This window comes from Pteropus alecto, unplaced genomic scaffold (assembly GCF_000325575.1).
Source record: "Pteropus alecto unplaced genomic scaffold, ASM32557v1 scaffold40, whole genome shotgun sequence".
In the NCBI taxonomy this organism is placed as follows: Eukaryota; Metazoa; Chordata; class Mammalia; order Chiroptera; family Pteropodidae; genus Pteropus; species Pteropus alecto.
Window position 1 is genome coordinate 5765903 of NW_006431919.1, and position 21061 is coordinate 5786963.

Here is a 21061-nt window from a genome sequence, read left to right on the forward strand (position 1 = left end):
GTGCATAGTTGTAATCAAAGCACATGTATAATTTTGCATTCTGTTTTTTTTTTAAACCTAACATTATGTTACAATTTTGATTTTCTCTTTTCCAAAAAGTACATCACTAATCTCTCTTCAATAAAGAATGAATAATCTATTATAGAAAATAGAAGAGGTAAAGCATCTGGGATTTGTATTGGTAGAGACCAGGGCTTGGAACTCAGTTTACTTATTACTAGTTGTTTGAATTTGGGAAAGTTATTTGATCCTCTGTTTCTTTGTCTATAATGTGGGTAATAGTTCTTACCTCATTTGTTGGGAGATGAAAATGAAATATAAGCTTTAAATATAAAGTGCTTATTTCTAAGCATAAGTTATATATTCAATAAATGGTAGCAACTGTTATTATTCTTATCAGTCACTATACCTGCAGTACAGTTTTATTTTTTCAATAACTTTATTAAAGGCTTATTATATTATATGCCAGATATTGTACTAAGCACTAAGGTGAAAACCTTAGGATTCCTACCTGCTAAGAGCTCTCAGTTTAGTGGAAGTGACAATCATGTAAAAAGATCATTGCAATTAAAGCATGTTATGCCTGTTTTTGATATGTCTTTCTCTCTTGCTTCACACTTACGATTGTTTGCTTTTCATGTTGTCTTCACTGGTTTGCTGCTGTGCCTTTTGAAATCTTTTTCATATTTCCTTAGAGTCAAATTATTATAGGTCAAGGGCCCACTAGCACTATCCAAAACACTTTCTGCTAGTGTAGCTGTTTTGAAGATATCTTTGTGATACAAGAGCCAGTACTGCAGTCAGATTCCCAGTTTTGAAACACCAGTTAGGCTACTAGCTATATGTGAGACCTTGAGAGAGTTCCCTATCCTTGCCCAGCTTGTTTTCTCAGGTCTTGTAGACTGGGGATAATGCCTGCCTTCAGAGGTAATTGTATTAAGCGAAATAATCTTTGTGATGCTTTTAGCTCAGACCTGACCCACAGTCAGGATTAAGCAAGTGGAAACTGCTTTTATAATCAGTGTTGATGTTCTCACTCTGTGAATTAGCATTGGCTTTACCTCATCTGTGCATTGCTGTGACTCATGAAATGCTAGCAGTGCCTTGAGAGATAATAAGGGAGGTTTTACATATCTCCCCCAAAGAAACCTGAGACTAAATGTGTTTGGCAAATGCTGCTTTAACCTGCCTTCCTTCCTAATTTCCTGTTTATACACTGCATCCTTTCATAAGTTTATGTTTCTTTGCTGGTGAGCTAGTTACCTGTCTATACCACCGCTCCACTCAAGGTTTTGTGTCTATGGGTCTGCTAAGTAATCCCACATACAGTCTGGCCAGGTCTGCCCTGGCTTTGCAGAGTGCACTGACTACCCTGGATGCGCTTCACAGATACCACACACAGTCCACCATCACCGTTGTACCCACCACAGCCCTTTTCCTGGCCTGATGGGCCATCTCAATTCCATCTGCTCCTCTGCCCAATGGGAGGTGGTTTTTAGTTTCTCCTTTTGATGTTTTAAGTAGAAAAGAACAACTGGATAGGGTTCAATAGAGAGTTGATTCCCCTGGAAAAAAGCAGCATTTTTTCTCGATGTTCTTTTGCCTGGGAAGTGTTTACACTTCCTGTTCGCTTATTTCCCCTACTTTCCACGCAAACGTTATATGTAGTTACAGTTATACAAGGGTAGTGGTTCAGTGTACATTTGCTTCCCAGAACATGTCCTCATGATACACATACATAAAAATATGTTTTTAATTGACGTAAAATTCACATAATATAAAAGCTGCCATTTCTGCCATTTTAGAGTATGCAATTACTGGCTTTTAGTTTATGCACAATGTTGCGCAACCATCACCACTATTTATTTACTTCTGGAACATTTTCATCGCTGCAGAGGAAGAAGTCACTTCCCATTTCCCATATCCTCTAGTTTCTCGAAACCATTTATCTGTCTTTCATCTCGGTGAATTTACTCATTCTGAACATTTTATATTAATGGGATCACACAATATGTGACCTTTGTGTCTGACTTCTTTCACTTAGCATTATGCTTTCAAGGTTTATCCATGCTGTAGCATTTATGATTTCTCTTGACTGAATAATATGCCATTGTTTAGGTATACCACATTTTGTTTACTCATTCATCAATTGATGGACATCTAGGTTGTTTCCACTTTTTGGATATTGTGAATGGTTTGCTATGAATATTCTTGTAAAAGTATTTGTTTGAGTGTAAATCTAGGAATGGAATTGCTGGGTCATATTGTCTAACCATTAAGTTTGCTAAATTCACAAAATTCAAATCTTAGAGATATAATTTCATCTCATGAGATTCCAGAGTGCTAAAAAAAGTTTGATTCCATTGGTATGCTGGCTCTCAAATTTTTATTCTGGACATATTTTCTGGGAGAACAAATATTTTGCATTAAAGCAATATTTGTGCTACTTAAAACTACAACAGTGGTAATAGAAACACACATAAAACATGCTTTCCAAAGAAAATAGTGTACTGAGCAAGTATTGGTAGAAAAATTATACAGCTTTTGAAGTACAAAAGAATAGCTCATTTCTGCCTGGTTTGCCATAGTGTGTGTAAATAATAGAATGTAAAATCTTTTTTTAAATTCTGAACTGGCTGGCACATGGTTGTTTATATCTACACTTATATTTTGTTATTGGTTTCTAAACCCAAATCAAACTCTCTTCATTAAATTTGACTTTATCTGCTTAGTCAGGATTGAATCTAGTAGCCACTGAATACTTACTGTTGACAAAATGGCATTAATGTCCACTGAGGCAAATGCCTATGCAGAGAAGGGACATTTGAGTAGCGGCATGCCGAATAATCAATTCCACTTTAAGACACGGATCAATAATATCTTCGAGATGTCTAAAGAGCCATTAAATATGAGCAGAACAAGTCTAGCAAGCAGAAAAATGAGGAAGAATGTTGTTCACCACAACGTGAAGCTTCTAATGATTTCAAATGGGGACTTGACCTGTATGGAACATTAACTGTTGCTCTTTTTCTTGTTGATGAGTCTAAATTAGTTTTGTTTTCATTTTTGTATTGTTTCTTTTTTTGCTTTAAATATTTTGCTATTCGAGGAAATAATATGTGTTCCCTGTAGCATTTCTCCTGGGGCTTTATAGGTAATTGTGTGTTTTTTTTTTTTTTTTTTTTTTTTTTTTTTTTTTTTTTTACATTTTTTTAATAACATTTTTATTTTTGAATGGTTTTAGATTTGCAAAAAAAATTACCAAGCTAGCAAAGACAGTTCCCTTATACCTCACACCCACTTTCTCTTATTATTAACATCTTAAATTAGTATGGATACAGTTGTCAAAATTAATGAACCAATATCGATACATTATTAACTAAAGTCTATTTTATTCAGATATCTTAATTTTAAATAATTTTATTTTATCGTTAGTTTCGAGTATACAGTATATTGATTGGGCATTTATACAGCTTATGAAATGATCCCCTAAGTCTGTCTTTTCCCTCTGGCTCTACAAATAGTTGTTACAATGCTGCTTACTGCATTCCCTATGCCATGCTCCCCATCCCTGTGACCAGATATTTTGGTTTTTACTCGAATGCCCTTTTTCTGTTCCCAGATTTTATTAGGAAACCACATTACATTTAGTCATCATGTCTCCTTCAGTGCTCCTTGGCTGTGATAGTTTCTCAGACTTTTTTCAATGACTTTGACAGTTTTGAGGAGCACAGCTCAGATATTTTGTAGAATATCCCTTAGCTGGGATTGGTTTGATGTTTTCCTCATGATTCGACCGTGGTTATGGGTTCTTATGGGTAATGGAAAGGAAGGTCACAGAGACAAAATGCTGTTTTTATCACATGATCTCAAGCATACATACTGTCAGCATGACATCACTGTTGATGTTAACCTCGATTACCAGCCTGAGGGAGGTTTTTCAGCTTTTCCATTGTAAAGTTCCTCTTTTTTCTCTACATGCTGTGCTCTTTGAAAGGAAGTGACTATGCGTAGCCCTCACTTAGGGGATGAGAGTTATTCTTTGTCTCCTTGAGAGGGAAGTATCTACATAAATTATTTGGAATTCTTCTGTAAGAGAGATTTGTCTCTTATTCTCCCGTTTCTTTATCGATCATTTATTTGTACCAGTGTAGACACATAAATATTTATTTTATACTTTGGGTTTAATCCAATGCTACTTTATTTACTGTTTTAATTGTTCCAGGTTGGCCACTGGGAGCTCTTTATAGTTGGCTCCTTTGTCCTTTTGACATGCCCCCGAATAGTGTGTGTGTATTTCTTTTGTCGCGCTGTGTATTTTAGCAGTTCTTCACTTTCTGGTGCTACAAGATGCTCCAGTACCATTTTGTACATTTCCTGCCACAGTTCTAGAATCAGCCATTTCTCCAAAGGTCTCTGGTTTCTTTTTTTGAAAACAATAATAGAAACTAAGATTCCGATGCTAGGGGTACTCGATGTTCCTGGATAGTCATTGCTTTTAGGCAACCTCAGATAACAGAGCAGGGAGACGTATGTATGCTTGTGAGCCTGTGTATGTCCACATAACTATAATTATTCCTATATGTATCCATCTGTATTGGTATTGAACTAAACATGAGTGCACACTGATAGTTCCAACTCTGATCCATTACTACATGGATCATTCTAGCTTTCTCCCATTTCTTATCTGAAACCTCCCACTACAAGAATGAGAAACCTGACTCAAACCATCTTTTAATCATTTACATAATTATTCAGTTCCAGTATACGTGTATCATGGTTTCATGATTGTTAACATATACCCCCTGCCCATGAAAAACAACTTTATCATCTAGAGCACAGTGCTTATGTGCAGCTCCTTTTGTCTTTAGTCTTATAGACCCCACTCATTTGTAGTTACTTAAGTCAGCGTCTTTTTCTTCCACTTCCTTCAGTGAGGATGTTTCATACATTTGTAAAACAGATTCTCTTGTCACAGTCTGCATTCCCTCCCGGGATTGCCCAACCTCCTAAGTGATTTTTCAAATGTGCACACATCAATATTCACTCGTTGTGTTGTAATGTTCTATGGGTTTTGACAATGCATAGTGTCGTTTATCTACCGTTATAACACCCTACAGAACAGTTTCGTGACCCTAAAGTTCCCTATGTTTCACTATTCAGTCCTTCTCGCTGCCCCCTCCCCCTGTGAATGCTCCACTGTTCTGTTTACCATCTATTTTGTTTTGCCTTTTTCAGAGTGTTTCCTAAATGGAATTACTCAGCATATAGTTGTTTCAAACTAGCTTCTTTTATTAATATGCATTTAAAGTTCATCTATGTCTTTACATGGCTTGATAGTTCATTCCTTTTGATTGCTAAATACTATTGTATTCTATATATTGTATAGATACACTACAGTTTGTTTATTCATTTGTCTATTGAGGACATCTTGTTTGCTTCCAGTTTTGGGCAATAAATAAAGCTGTGATAAACATTTGCCTGCAGGTTTTTGTATGAAGGTGTCTTAAAATCAATTGGGTAAATAAGTAAACAGTACAATTTTTCATTGTATGATAAAACTATGTTTAACTTTTAAGAAACCACCAAACTGTATTCTAAGTACTGTACCATTTTGCATTTCCATTAGCAATGAATGAGCATTCTTGTTAGCATCTTCGCCAATAATTATTATTGTTATTCTTTAAGCCCCTTAATAGGTGGGTAGTGATTAAATTATTATTTTTTTGTTTAGTGATCATCCATATTGAATGGAAAAATACCACCCATCAAAACCATATGTAGAATTTATGACTGAATAGTTTTTATTGTTAGATACTTTTCTTTCCATAATACTTTTTCACCACCAAAACTTGGCATTTAGTACATATTTATACTAAGGATTATAAATATGGGGTAGTTTATTGGTTATTTAATTTTGGATTGAAGTAAATTGAGTTTTAATCTAGATTCTACCACTTGTCATCTTGAGACTGGGTAAATTACAATTCGCCTTGTAGTTTCCTCATCTTTAAAACAAGAGACAGCAATGGAACGCAGATTAGGTTATATGAACTTCATGAGCAACTGCATAGAAAGCATTTAATACAATGCCTGAAACACGGCCATTATATCATTATTATTGTTATTACTGTATTGCTGCTACTATTACTACTTGTATTAGTACTACTGCCGAAGGCTTTAGTTATTGCTTGAAAACTCTATACTTTCAATCCCTTACTTTTGAGCTGCACTGATCTTTTTTATCCCAAAATAAACACACGTAGCATGCTTTTTTTTTTTCCTACTCCGAAGAACATGGTGGAATAGATATTTGCAAAGGTAACCTAAGTGTTACAACTCATTGGCTCCATTATTTCTTGTGTTACTAATAAGCTCTCTCACATTTGCTCAGTGCTTTAGATTTTACATAGTGCCAGTATTACAGATATTAGCTCATTTGCTTCTTAAAACAGCTTTCTGAGGTAGGCAAGGCACGCTTACCAGCCCCAGATTAGGGGCAGGTGAGGTAACCTGTCCATAATTGCAGAGTAGATAAGGGCAGAGGTAGGGGTTGAATCCAGGTTTTCTGACTCCTGATTCAGGAAACTCGGCACAAAATGACTCTTCAGATAAGTATGCCTGAGACATTCATTAGTTCCCATTAGTTCTGTTCCATATGCACAGGTACATGGGTGGCAGGAATCTTTAGAGGGGCTCAGTTGCACTTTAAGGTTTTAAACCAGCAGTCATGTCTCGAATCCTCATATCCCCCTGGTGATCTTGATCTCTTGCATACAGTCTAGTAAAGCATAGATTACTCACATTCAGAGGTATAGCAGTCATATTTCTGCACTCTTTCTGGGATTTATTCCAGCCCCACTCCTACTTTCTATCTAATTCACAGGGCTAAACTCCTAGCAGCTTTGTTAGTATTGTGATTACAATGTCCTGGTTCTGTCTGATGGTCCAGGTGAACATTTCACCAGGAGATACCCTATCCTGGTAAAAAGACTTGAAGCCCAGAGACAGCAAATTAAGAAATACATGAGATAGACATTATCTGCCATAGGAAAAGAGAAGCACAGAGGTCTTTTATAGCAATAGAGGAAAGAAGTAGAAGCATTGCAGTGCAATAGGATGAAAAAGAGATACAAAGATAGAGATAGAAAGAATGTATGAAATCCAGCAGGATTCTGTTCCCACCTTCCACTCTCTTTCAGAGAGACCTTGCTTCATTGCTTTCCATGTGTTTGAGTCTCTTGATTACTTAAAATAAATTTCCTACTCCCACCCAAACAAGTTTAGGTGGGTGTCTGTTATTCTGACAAACAAAATTTGCATAGGGAGTGGAATTCTCTTGATGTAAAACTTAATTTTGAGCTGTAGCCAATGCAGCTTTCAACAGCAGCATTAACTTTCAAGTGTAATGGGCCACCACTGAGTAAGTTTGGATTCCACACAGCAAGGGGTGCTCAAAGTACTTAGTATTTCCACCTTGATGTGAACAACTCTTCAAAGCCTCCCAGGATCTCAGCACAAGGGGGTACTTATCAAATCAGCTCTTTCAGTCTTCTGCCCCAATCAGGATCTGTCCTTCCATCTTGCAACCGGTTTTTGCTTGAAATCTTCCATGGCTGGGAAACAAAGCATAAGAGTGTATGGCCTTTGTTCAAAATCTGCTCTGGAACTTTCTAGCCTTAAAATCTTGGACAAATTATTAAACCTCTGTGAGCCTTTCTTTCCTCATTTGCAAAATGGAGATTAAATTTTTTTAATTGATTTTTTAAAATTGGAGCCTTTATGAAATAAAGCATACAAAACACCTGCTACAGCACCTAGTCTGTAGTAGATACTCAATAATTTTATCCACTTTCAGACTTTCCAGGCAATTCATCAATCATTCTTTACACTGAAATGAGGATTCCCAACGGTGTAGTCTGTAGCATTCCTACTGTAAAATATAACCGGCAGTTATTGTGACAGTCTGAAAGCCTGAGATCAAATCCTGTATCTTTAGCTTTCTTATATGCCCTGTAATAAGGGGAACTGTGATAACTTCCACGAATTCCTTTAAAATGATCATTTGCATTAGTGGACATTTGAGCTCTCTTTGCAATATGGAATATTATGACTCTAATATTCACACTTTAGGTTTTGATTTTATTTATATTCAATAAATCATAATATTCTTCATTCTAAAGTCCTGTTGGCTGATGAACAGTAGGTACTTTTGCATTCTTTGTGTGCCTCCAAAAGAAGCCATTTCGAATTTTGGAAAGATGTCATTGCCAAGTATCCCTGCGTAGTCAGAAAAAAATCTGCCTCCATCCGAATCATTAATCTTAGTTGTTCCTTCCACTTGGTTAGTGGTCCTGGTCCCAGGATGGCGAGGTGAAGAGAAGCTGTCCTCTTTTCATGTCAAGTTTGCACTGAACTGTCTCAGTCATCTCTCCCTTTCTTTTCCTCCTCTAGTAATCCATGTTAGCTATTCAGCTGTTTTTCTTCATACCCAAGTCTCCAAAGTTTTGGATTTTGTGAAACAATAAAGGTGAACTCCATTGGAAAATAAGATTCTGTCTGATGGTGAAACATTGGGGCACTATATGGAAAAGCACATGTGCCTCAGATACAATGGGAAGCCATTTCAAACAAAGGTTATTGTGTAACCTTTATTTAAAATATAATTGAGTGTGAGCACATGTGTGTATAGCCATGGCATAATATATAAATTTTTGTTTTTTACTGTGCATTACACTCAAAATTTTTGATGAACCTCAGTTTAGGACAGGAACATATAGAGAAATGCTTCTCAAACTTAATGTGCTCATGAATCAATTAGGAATCTTGTTAAGATGAGGACTGTGATTCACTTGGTGTATGGTAGGACCTCAGATTCTGTTTCTGGCAAGCTCGCTTGTGATTCTGTTGCTGCTGGTCCACATGAGGAGATAGAGTGCTAGACAGACTATTTGAGTAGAAGACCTGAGGAAGACCCTGAAGTCATTTATTTGTGACTTCAAGAGTCTCCAAGGCATAAAAGGAAACATTTCCCTTTCCTTTTCTGGTTTTCTACTTTTGGTTAGTTGATAGAAGTCCAACCTACCTGCTTTCTCAGAAGGTGGTTGCTGTCCATCTCTCAGGTGCTGAATGTTGAAACCAAGGGACCGGATATGCTTCAGATCAGTTACTGTGAAAAGCTCCATTGCCGTCTCTGAGGATTAGCCCCAATTTCCCACTGTATCTGAGGCACATGTATGTGCCTTTCCATACAGTGCCCCATGCAGTTAACAGCAGAGTACTTCCTATAAAGCAGGCATTTCAGAACAAGGACAGAAGAGTTTCATTTATTTCAGCTTTACCTGCCAACACATTTCATCAGGCTCCCATCACCTGCATCCGGATAGCTGCCTTGACCTCCTAATGGTTTTCTCTGCCTGTAATTCTCGTCCTTTTTTTCTCTCCCCCTCCTTCATCTTTCCCTCTTCTAAGCCATCCCGTGCAGGGACATATTGATTATCTTAAAACAAAGCTTTCTTTATTTTCTTTTACTGCTTAAAACTCTTCAGTGGCTCCCCATCTCTGCTCTGCTCCTGCCAGACTTGTTTGCTGCTCCTATGATATGTCATTCTTCATCTCTCATTTTGACTTTTCTTCTTCCCCTTGGTTGATCTCACTTTTCCAGATATCTGAATCCTGCCTACTCTTTAGGATTTAGCTTAAATCTCACTTCCTTCATGAAGTCTTTTGTGGAAAACCCTTTACCTGATGGCCCACCCCAATAATGGTGAGCATAATTTGTATACTGGGGTGTGGCAGGAAAAAAGCACAGGATCAGCAATGGGAGACCAGGCTTACCCAAACTGTATGTGTTTCACCAATGTGGATGTGTGTGACCTTCTTCTCTGGGGTTCCATTTCCCCATTAAGATAATGAGAAGATTGTAGAAGAGATCTCTTAGTGAATGCCTATGGTGCTCATGGTAAGTTTTACTAGCCTTTAAGTATTCCTTAGAGATTTCACTTTCTGTTATTAAGAGATTTTAAAAAATTTTAATCATGTTTCTTGTTAGTATTGAATTATTAGTCACCTTTCGAAGTGTCTAATTTTAAAATTCTCACAGATATTCGTTTTGTCTTTCTTATCTTTATCAGGAAAGAGCTTCATTTTGTGGTCGAAGCAACAAGGCCTAGGGACGGCCTGCCTAAAGGCACATAGAGAATAGAATACCTTACAACTCTCAACCAGGAAGGGCCTGATGGTCCAGGACAGCACCGGGCTTCGCTCAAAGTGAGTGCTCACTAATTATTTGTCAATTGATTGGAGGTTGTCAGGCGCATCCTGCAAGACAACTCATTTCTCCCTGGAAGGAGGAGCTCCTGGAGTCTGTTGGTTAACAGGAAAAGTGCTTACTCTAGGAGGAAGGCGGCAAAGCTGGAAGAAGCTCTCGCTGGGAGCCCGCATACTCTCTCACGGGTGTTTCTGAACCCCATTCTTTGCACGGAGAAGTGTGGGGGTGCAAGGGTACTTGGAACCTGCCCCTTTGGCGGAGACATGTAGCCACCTCCAGCCGCTGCTCGGGGCTGATCCTGCGGAGTGGAGCGCCCCCCCAACCCCCCCTCGCCTGCCACCCTGCATCGCTCAGGCACCCTCTCCTCTGCAAAGGCAGTGGAAGCTGGGGGAGCCTTGCATACTGGTCTTCCTGGAGCTGCAGACGAGGAGCCCCACGCCCTCGGGAGCCTCTCAGCGGCTTCCCCTCATCCGCACGGCTGTGCGGGCTCTCCCAGCCACCCCCAGCTCGCCCTCAATCCCTCCCTCCAGCCCAGCCGGCCGGAGCGCGCACACCGGGGCTCCAGCACGTGGGCGCGCGGGAGGCGGCGGCCGCTGCTGCCGCTGCCGGAGCCCAAGCCCCAGCCTGCGAGATCGCCCTCCATGCTGCGGGCTCTGCAGCCGCCTTCTGCTCAGCCTCTGGCCCAAGCCCAGCGGGGCGAGCCGGCGAAGCAGCGGAGGGGAGGGGGACACAGTCAGGAGGAGGGGCACGGCGTGCTCGGGCAAGCTGGGCTCTGAGCAAGGGGCGCCCGCAGCCGGGAGGAGGCAGCCCAGCTCTCTCGCTCAGTCTCTGCTCCAGCCACTGCTGAGGGTTCCAGGCAGTGCGATGCCTCTCCTCTCCTAGGCGGCAGCCAGCGGAGGCTTCCCGTAGCTGTTCGGCCCACTCCAGCCCCTATTCCACGGGTGAGTCTCTTGTCTATCCCGACGCGCCCAGCCACTGGAGCCTGAGCGAGCGCAAAGTCCGAAGCCCGCCCCCAGCGCCACCAACTTCCCTGGGAGCCCCTCTCCCAGCAGCAGCCTGCGCCAGCCTTGGGAGCGATGCGCCCCCAGCCGGGCGGTGCTCCCTCTGCCAACTCGCCACCCATGGGATCGACTGCCCTGGGCTGCCCTGCTTGGAGCGTGTAGCCTTAGCCGCGTGGCTGGAAAGAGGAGCAAGACACCCAAGGCGTTTCGTAGATCCCTCGTGCGTCAGTCTGCTGGGGTCCCCTGCGGGGGCGGCATCAATACCCAAGGGTGAGTAGCCCCATCGTGTAGGCACCCTTTACCTCCAGGTGGGAGCTTGTAGTGATGGCAGGGAGAAACGAGAAAGTTGAGGTCCTTGAACCTATCCTGAGATTTGGCAGCACAACGCAACATTTGTTCCCTTCGGGGCTTCCTTGTATGCTTGCATTCCAAACCAAGGAGACCCTTCCGCTTCCCAAGGAGAAACGGGGCTCCCTAGAGCAGAGCACTGACTGTTCCCCACTAACATGCCATTTGGGGCTCTCAGCCACCCGCGCGTTAAGCAGGCACCCAGCGTAAGTGCTTGGAGATCCGGAGCCACCTGGGCGCGCTCGGAGATCATGGGCAGCCCCGGATCCCTAGGGGAGGCTAAGCTCTCTTCATTAAAGAGTAGTAACAGCAGAAATATTAAGGAAGTGTGTATGTGCGTGACTGTGAGCAGGAAAAGTAGCCACAGGAGGAGATGCGAGTGACATTTATCTGTCGCTGATGGATTGGGTGCCCTGTGTGCCCAGCTCGGTGGTGCAGGTTTGGGGGCACATGATCTAGGGTGGACAGATAGAGTCCAACAGGTGGCCTGCTTGGGCTTCCTGTGGTCGTCACCGGCACCAGGAGGGCAATGGCTCCCTCCCTGAGCCCAGGCTGCTGCTGCCCCTTCTAAGGGTGCATCTGAACGAGGGTAGGGAAATGCACTCTCTGCTCTCAGGCCTGATTTGGGTGAGTGTGTGAGGCATCCAAATGCCTCCTGTCGCTAAACAGCGGCCTCATTGTATGTCTGACTGAGGTTTCAACTCGCAGGCAACTGAGGGGCTATTCAGCTGGGGCAATGCGAACTTGGCCGGTCCTCAGATGCCAGCCCCAGCCTTCTTCCTAGTCCCTGGCGATGGGCATGCCAGCTCCCTGGGCTGGGCTTCCAGCCAGACCTCAGCATTTCACCCCTCCGTACTCCACCAAGAGGAGGAAGAGTTGCTGGGGCATCAGGAGCTGTGGTCCAAGTTTATTCTTTACCTGCCTTTTGCACCTTTATCCTGAGACTCAGATGGAGGGGTGTGTGTGTGCATGCGGTGTGCACATTGAGTGTGGGGACAAGTTGAGTTTGAGAGCTGGGCAAAAAGAGACCAGAGAGAAGACAAAGTTTTGCACCTGCACACAGAGATTCGAATTGGGAGAGGGTGTGGCTGCACTTAGAAAAAGTTTCTTCTGAATGCACCATCCTTTGTTGATTTTGAGCGTGCGAAATACTCTGGGCACTGTAAGCAGTGGCACACCAAAGTAGCATCTTCCAAGTCTGCTGCGTAACCTCTCCATCCCTCAGTTTGCCCCTCTGTTCTGGGGACAGGTGTCCCTGCTCGTGGCAGAAACTCTTTTATCTCTATAAAGGAGGTACTTAGAGATGGGTTTGGCATGAGAATATGGAGGAACAGCTGAAGATGTGTGTGTTGGGGGTGAAGGGGAATTATCTGGAGGCTACATGTATAGAAGACATTCAGTTATTACTTACACTTGGCGTTTGAGATGGTTTATTGGCTTTCACAACACTGATGGAGATTTTAAGATGCTAAAGCTTTCCTTTGGTGCCACCAATACAGTGCCTCCCCATGGTGCAGGAAGCTTTTTGTACTATGGAAATGAAGTGATGGACACTCCAAAATGCCAAAGAACCCTTCACTGCTTGTGCTTCGCCTCCAAGGGAGGCTCTGAACTATAGCTGTTTGGCCACACTGTTTCCACTGTGTACTTGCTGCTTTGTCTTTTCAGTCCCAATTTGGTTTCCCCACAAGGGACCTTTATCACTAAAGTCCTCTGACAGCAGATCTCCAAGGACATGTAAGTAGAGTGAGTCTCTTGATTTGTAGAGGGCACTGGCTGATTTAGCATGGGACACACACATGCCTGGCCAGAAGCATGCCCCCTAGAGGTTACTTGCTGGGAGGGGATCCAGGAGATGGGGCATCAAGAGGAGGAATGGGCAGTGAGGTATTGTGGGTGACAGAGAGACAGAAAGATAGTCCAGAGTGAGACAAAGAAGAAAAGCAGGAGAGTGGAATGAGCACTAGAAAGACAGAGAGACACACACACATAGACAGTCAGAACATGAGGGGAACCAGAGAGAGACACACATACACACAGAAGCAAAGGGACAGAGGAAGAGAAAAATGAGAAAAGGAAAGATGTAGAGTAGTGGGGCAAAGAATAAGAGAAGACATGAGAAAGAGAAGTGGAAGGGAGGGAAGAGAAATCTGAAGAAGAGTGTGAGAGACAAAAGAATAAAGGGAAAAGAATGGGTGCAAGGGTGGGGAAGTCGGTGGGGAGGAGAAAAAGGGCGGGAGATCAGAGGAGGCAGAGGAAGCGGAGTGGCGCTTGCTTTGAGTATCTGGTTTTTGTAAAGCACACTCCCATTCTAAGGAAGCTGGTATAATCCACATCCTTAAGTAGGTAGCCCCCTGGTTAGTGTTTGTTTCTCTGAGAAGTCGTGAATTTGCAGAAATTGGACACCCGCTTGGAACTCAGCTGCATTGGAGATGACAGGGATATAAGTTTAGGTTCGTGGTAAATGCACAGATGCAAAAATTTATTTGCCTTCTGTTTTTTTGTTTTTTCTCCCTTTGTAAAACACAGGACTAGAGAATCGTGAGGAGGGTTGTTGCATTAATAGTACTTGTCGGTGATTCTCTAACCCCTGTTTGTGGAAGTCCCTCCTGGGTGGGACCCCCCTGGGAGTCTGATCCAATTAACACAAGAATGTGCTACTTTATCAATGTTCCAGTAGGTTCTAAAGTGGGTCCTCCTTGAACCATACTTGGGTAAACATGGAACAGACGGTATGACCCCCTTCTCTAATTTGTTTCCATATTTCTTCCTAAGAGATGCAGTTTAACACTTCCACTCGTATCCCATCCTCCCCAGAAAAGCTCATTTCTTGTGAATTTCTCTTGGTAAAAGGACAAGCCCAGGGATTGCTCAGCCAGGGTTACCTTTCCATGAACCTCATTAATCACAGTAGCTCCAGAGGACAGCAGACAGCTCTTCTGGCCGACCTTGTCAGAGGTGTCCACACCTAACAGGTACTGAGCACTCAGCAGGGTGTCATCCTGGGCTTTCTTTATTCCTGGACCCGTTTAACACTAACACACACAAACCACTCTGCCATAGGCACAGGTTATCATCATCTGCATTTTATACTTGAGAAAACCGAGACCTAGAGCAATGATGATATTTGTCCCAGAGAAATGATATTAGTTGCCTAAGGTCCAGCAACTGGAAAGCAGAGTGCTGAAATTGGAAGCCAGGTTTGGTTGTCCTCAGGGTGTAAGGTCCTATTGACATACCATGCTAGATCCTGATCCTAACACACCATATTAGACCGATGGAGCCAAACATCCGTGGGGATCTTTTGCAAGCACTCTCGCCCCACTTTATCAACTGAAGAAAATGAGAAACAGCTGAAGAAACCAAGAAGTCCTTACTGGAGATCCTAAACACAGTTGGTGCCAGAACTGAGACCAGTGATGACCTGATATCCCGAGTCTCAGTCTGGCCTTCTCCCCACTGTTTATGATGTCTGGGTGCTCGTCAAGGTCACACTCATGAGCATCTTAGTCAAAATCTAAGTTCCTGGACCTTACTAAAGGCTTACTGAATCTTGGGGCAAAGAGCCCAGAAATCTGTATTTTTAGTCCATGCCCCAAATCTGTATCTGCACATTACCATTTGCCCCAGTTATTCTGTAGTTCCTTGCATCTGGTGCTATGGATCCCTTTCAGACAGCTTCAAGAGAATAACTCTAAGCCCCTCCCGCTTCCAGGGAAATAAACACACAGAAAGTAGTACACTCTATGCTGCAGCCCACGCTGCTGTAGCATGAGTAAGGATACAAGCTGGTCAACTTAGAGGCAACTTTGAAAGCTCTTTGAGAGGTGTAGTAATCACATTGATGTTTGTTATACTTGGTTTTTCTTGTGCCAAGTCAGACAGCATTTAAAGAAACATCAAATGTTCCTTCAAATGCATCATTGTCGGTATTCGTACTAATACTTGACACAAAGTGACACCGTGAGCCAGACCAATGTGCTGCCATGTCAAAAGTGCCAAGTTCTGTCTCCCAATACAGTGGATCTAGCTGTGGTTTAAGAAAGACCCCTCTCTTCCCCTTCATTCTAATGCTTTGAGTCCCTCACAATATGTCAGAGCCTCCTTCTGCAGGTAAAAAAGAGCCATCACATACACTTATCTCTTCTGGCCCACTTAAATTGTTTTCTCAGTGACCTCAACATCTTTTCCCTTCTATTTCATTGAATAGTGGCCAAGGGTTCCAGACGTCGTGTCCAGCAAACTGTTTTGTCATCTTTCCCTTTTCAGATCCAAATTTATTTTCTGAATCTGTTGCTTTTAACCCTGACCTCTTATTCAAAGATGGTAATTGAGCCTTAGGTAGCTTTGATAAGCAACCACGATAACAAGTGTTTTAAATAATGACAGCCATTTGTGACTAGATCGCAAACCAAGGAATAACATTCATTTACAATGTCTGCATCTTTAATGGGCTGGGAATGTTTTGCCATTTCAGTGGAGCAAATCTACTTTGCTGGCACAGCCAGCAGTGGAGAAGTGGTTAAGACTCTGAATGCAGACAGCTCGGGGTCAATGCCTACCTCCACCTTGCTGGCTCTCATAACCTTGGTCTGGTTATCGAATGTCCTCAAGCCTCCATTTCTTCATGTGGACGTTCATGGTAGTAACAGGATGCCCCTTCTGTGTGTGCTGCCAGGACACTTTCTGGCCAGTGACCAAAGTCCTGAGTAGAGCCTTTAGCATGTGGTAAGATCTCACCCATTTAGTAGTATTTGTGAAACATTCATCATGTGCTAGGCTCCATTTAAACCAGGATAAAACTGACATCTTGGAAGTTAGTAAGTTAAACAACTTTTCCAGGTCACCCAGATCCTAAGTAACAGACTGAGACTTGAAATTCATATCCGTCCTTTTCAAACCGCGCCCCTCCCCCGACTCTTACTGTGCCATTGGTATGAGTCACCACTCCTTCCTTGCATGTTAAGTGTGTTAAAATATGAAACATATCCTGGTTTGTATTTTAACTGAACTCATTACTGGCATGTCAAATAGAACTATTCTAGCTGGGGATCTTTTGAAATTTGGAGGATGATTTTTAGTTGGTTAAATCACCTGCAAGTATTTGCTTTTGCTCTTCCAGCAATTGAGAAGAGTTTTCAGGGATCCGCTCCCTGCTGCTTTTGCTTGGTTAGCTCCTACCTATTTTTAAGGGCTCGGCATAGATATCGCTTCTTTGGGAAAATCTCCCTTCGCTCCTTAAGGAGCGGGTTAGATATCTTTCTATGTGTTCCTCCACCGAAACCATAGTATATGTGTCCATTTACTTCTCTATATCTGCTACTCAGTCTGTATATAAAACTTCCTGAGATCAGGAAACTGGTCTTAATTGAAATTGTATCTATAGCGCCCAGGACAGTGTGTGACATATAGAAAACTCACAAAATACTTTTGAATGACCAGTGGAAACTTTGAGCTAATTCTAGAAGACCAAGAAAAACTAGTCATTGTCTTTTAACTCTAAAAGAAAAACATCTAAACACTGGAATTGAAAACCTTGTGGTGTGTGTCCCCAGCGATGCCAGTCCTTCAGATGGAAGGGGCGGTAATGCTATCAGTCGTTGTTGATTAACTACGTTGGTACCTTTGGGCAAGTTCCATTGTGTTGTTGCTTGAGATGTAATTAGAAGGGACATTCTGATTTATCAGTTAATGTGATTTAATCTGTACATTTAATTAGTTGCTCAGAAAGACACTTTTGTTCCTCAGCCCCAAAGTTTTAAAAATTAATGGGCTTCTGGAGTTAGAACCAAGGTTAGAGATAATATAGTTCTACCAGCTTGTATGAGAGATGAGTAAACTGTGCCTCAGAGAAGGAAAGGGACTGGCCTGAGGTCACCCAGCAAGTTAGCTGCTAGCCCAGGACTGACTGAGAGCGATTAACACATCTGCAGTGAGCTACATGTTACTTTGAAGGCTCGCTTGCAGGCCTTCTGCATGTATGCCGCCTGTACTCTGCACAATCCCAAGATAAAGCTCATGCTGAACAAATAGGGAAGCAAGCCTGAAATAATTTGCTGCTAGGCAAACCCAAGTGTCAGAGAAGTTTGTGGGAGAGCATTTTGGCAGGTCCCGTGTCGGCAAGGTCTTACGGGATTCTGGGCTTCTGAGTCTACTTTTCAAAGAAGAAAATGTGGCTTGACAGGGATCTCCTGTTTGATGTTCTCGAGTGTGATATTACAAGGACATTTAGAGATATATCGAAGTTTATTGTCAAGCCCCTGGCACAGGGTTGTTGGCAAAGTGGTGGTTCAGATCATGTTCCCCTTGCTTTGTAACACTGTTTTAGATGGGAAGCAATCTATCTTGGGACCTTTCTCTGTACCTCTGGAGTGCCTTCGAGTCTGACTACATGGACCAGCCTAAATGCATCCTCAGTCACAGAAATGTGTGCAGAGTACTCTAATGTTGTTAACACCTAGATTTTTTTTTTTTGGTCACATGGTGTCAGTATTATGGAGACAGTGAGACACGGATCAGTGGTGTGATATATTGTGGATGATCCTTTGCAAACATTATAATCAGTGCTGACAAGGCAGCAGAAATATCCCTGCATCCTTCCCTGCATCCCAAAGGCTTGTGAAACCAGCCCAAAGTAACAAGACTGTGATTATTCAAGAAAAGAAGGCACAGATAGGAATCCTCTTCGTCTTTCAACCATAATCAGACGGAGATTATTGGTGCTGTTTTTGATTTGGTATTTAAGGGTTGGGTGCAAGGGAGAGACACCTCTCTTTTTACCGCTACCACAGGAACACATTGTTCTCTTCCCTGGCTCATCTGGGTGCCTAAAATTCCTCCATTAAAGAATATTTCCTTTGGGCTTCAAATAACATGATATATTCTATGGTTCTCTATTAAAATGCAACACTTCCCAAGTAGGATATCGTTTAGCTACTTTAGCTGTCCATACCTGAAATCTTACCCCATACTACTCACTTTGTGGAGGCATTGTGACAGACTGACATCAAGGGTAATTCTGTCAGCTCTACCACCACCACCACCATACTGCCCTCTGCTACTACTGCTACTATTAATATTGCCATTTATGGAGGACTTACTGTGTGCCAAGTTCTTTATATGTATTTTCTCATTTCATATGCCCAATAACCCAATACCATAGTTATGGATTGAGGAATTATGGTATTACCATAGAGATGACAAATTTGCTAAAAAGTGGAAAAAAAAAAGGTGCTTGCTTATACAGGAAAATATTGAGGAGCAATGCAACAGGTCAAGAGGAAATGTGACATCTCTTTCCACGTCTCCAAGTGGATTTTTAGAAAAAACCAAGAAACTAAATTCTGGAGAGTTAACATGCACTGAATCTTCATTGCTGTATGGGGCAGAGCAGGGCTTTCAACCCAGACTTTCCTTATTTTCAAATTTTACTAGGTGATACTGACTCCTATTGACTTATAAAACTTCAAACTTAGAGAATATCTTGTCCTGTGGTTTTCGAGTTGCTATAGCGTACATTAAGAAATGTATTTTACATCCTTACCTAGTACATGTGCACACACACAACTAGAGGTGTTTTTTTTTTTAAATAATACTTTTACTCTAGATCTTTTACTGATATTTCCTATTCTACTGTATTCTATTACCCACTGTACACATGTCCACCTAGAGATACAACATATTCACACAAAGAATGAAACAAAAATTTTAAAAAATAGTATTTACCATTAGCTATGGATAATACGCTCTAGGAATTTCTTTCTACCGCTCCCCTTCTACAGCCCAAGGGGCATCGCTCTTATGTTTAAGGCATCAACACAGCACCAGATAGGAGCCTGGTTTTGCCACACTTGGTGTACAAAGAACTCTTTCTGGAACTTCCAATGACCACTGAGTTTGGGGGCAGAATATTTTTAAAAATGGTAGATTTTGATTTATTTCGTAACACATATAAATGGTAAAAAGCTAAACAAGACAAACTGATAAAAAGCAAGCATTCTCCCATCTCCGATCCCATGTCTCCAGTGCCCCCTTAGCTAGCACAGCCGTGTTTGTTGCCAGGCACACATTTCTTCCTCTTTCACATAATGACTGCATATGATATACCTTGTTTTTCAAAATTTAAATGGCACATCTAATGAGTAGTTAACATAAGTTTACATCAAGTTGCCTCTTTATTTTTCTGAGCTGCATAATGTGCCATTATTTGGATGTGCTGGGGTTTATTTACCTGTGGAAAAGTGTAGTGATCAAGAACCTAAACTCTGGAACTAACCTTTTAGAAAAGTGGGGCCCAGGAAGTCCTCACTGAATTGAGTTGAATTTGTGCATGTTTTCAATAGTTCAGTTTAATGCTGTATGAACTTTTTTCATTCCATGAAGGTACCCACAATTATTTGTCAAGGACCTTTTGTCTTTAAGATCCTGGAAATAACAAGGGGCAAGTAAGGGCAATCTTTCCTGTTCTTGAAGAATATGGAGATAGGATTTACTTACCCAAAGCAGGTCAAGAATGATAAACAATTGTGTGTTCTTGGGTCTATCTGCCTAAAGATTGTTCCTTACAGAAGGGAAAGCAATTACAAAGGCCCTCAGGTGGGACTGCGAATTTCATGAGAAGCAGCAAGGCAGCTTGTGGTGCTTGAAGTAGAGGAAAACAGTAGCATGTGTTGTTTCCTAGGCAAGAGCTGCTTTCAGGCCAATGTATAGTCATGTAATAAAAATAAAATATCCCATCTAAGCTGCCTCAGCCAGGGTTCTGTAGAACATTTAAATAAAGCTGTATGGCTGTTTCTAAATTATAAGCAAATAGAGTTAGTTTTCTTTACAGAGTTCAGGATTTTTCAGTGAGATTCTCTTGCACATAATCCCAGTGAATTGGAAGGAAGCATTGACATATACTCAGTAAACAGTTGTTTAGTTGTTTCAATTGAATAGTCTTTGCTTCATTCTAATTGTTGAACTAGCTTCAGTTCAACAACTGTTCAAGAGCATATGCTTTAAATGAATGAATTAGGAAATGAACTAACTAGTTTGCTAGTATGAAAATAATGGAACAGACTGAGGCAGCTCCATCCTGATGGATGGTCAGAGAACTGTGTGAAATTTCTTAAAGAAGCTTAAGTTTTAAGTTATCAAGTTATCAGCTGGGAAATACATACCAGCCAAAGAAAAAGAGAAATCTTACTTAATATTCAAAGATATACTGTTCTTTTGTTTGTTTGTTTTTGTTGTGTGTGTGTGTGTGTGTGTGTGTGTGTGTGTGTGTGTATGCACGCGCGCGCATGTGCACGTGCACCTGGACTGTCTTTATCTCCTGTATTTGTATATAGCTTTTCTGGGTATAGGATTCTTGGTTGATGGGTCTATTCTTTCTTTGAGCAGTGAACAAAATTCTAAAAGTGTGTGTGTGTTTTGGTGGGGAGGGTTTGAAAACCAATTG

The 21061-nt window shown here is 41.8% G+C and overlaps 1 protein-coding gene and 1 long non-coding RNA gene across 3 annotated transcripts in view; both read left to right on the plus strand.

Annotated features, from left to right (window-relative positions):
* Nucleotides 1-10588, plus strand: part of LOC107195287 — a 393810-nt gene extending 383222 nt beyond the window's left edge. For both annotated transcript variants that reach the window (XR_001516387.2, XR_003044644.1), the window contains exon 6: nucleotides 10134-10588. This is a non-coding gene — a long non-coding RNA (uncharacterized LOC107195287). The remainder of the gene's footprint in view (nucleotides 1-10133) is intronic.
* A 13-nt stretch (nucleotides 10589-10601) lies between these two features.
* Nucleotides 10602-21061, plus strand: part of SGCD (sarcoglycan delta) — an 818344-nt gene continuing 807884 nt past the window's right edge. The window contains exon 1 of the mRNA XM_015585199.2: nucleotides 10602-11541. The gene's annotated coding sequence lies outside the window, so the exon portion shown is untranslated. The remainder of the gene's footprint in view (nucleotides 11542-21061) is intronic.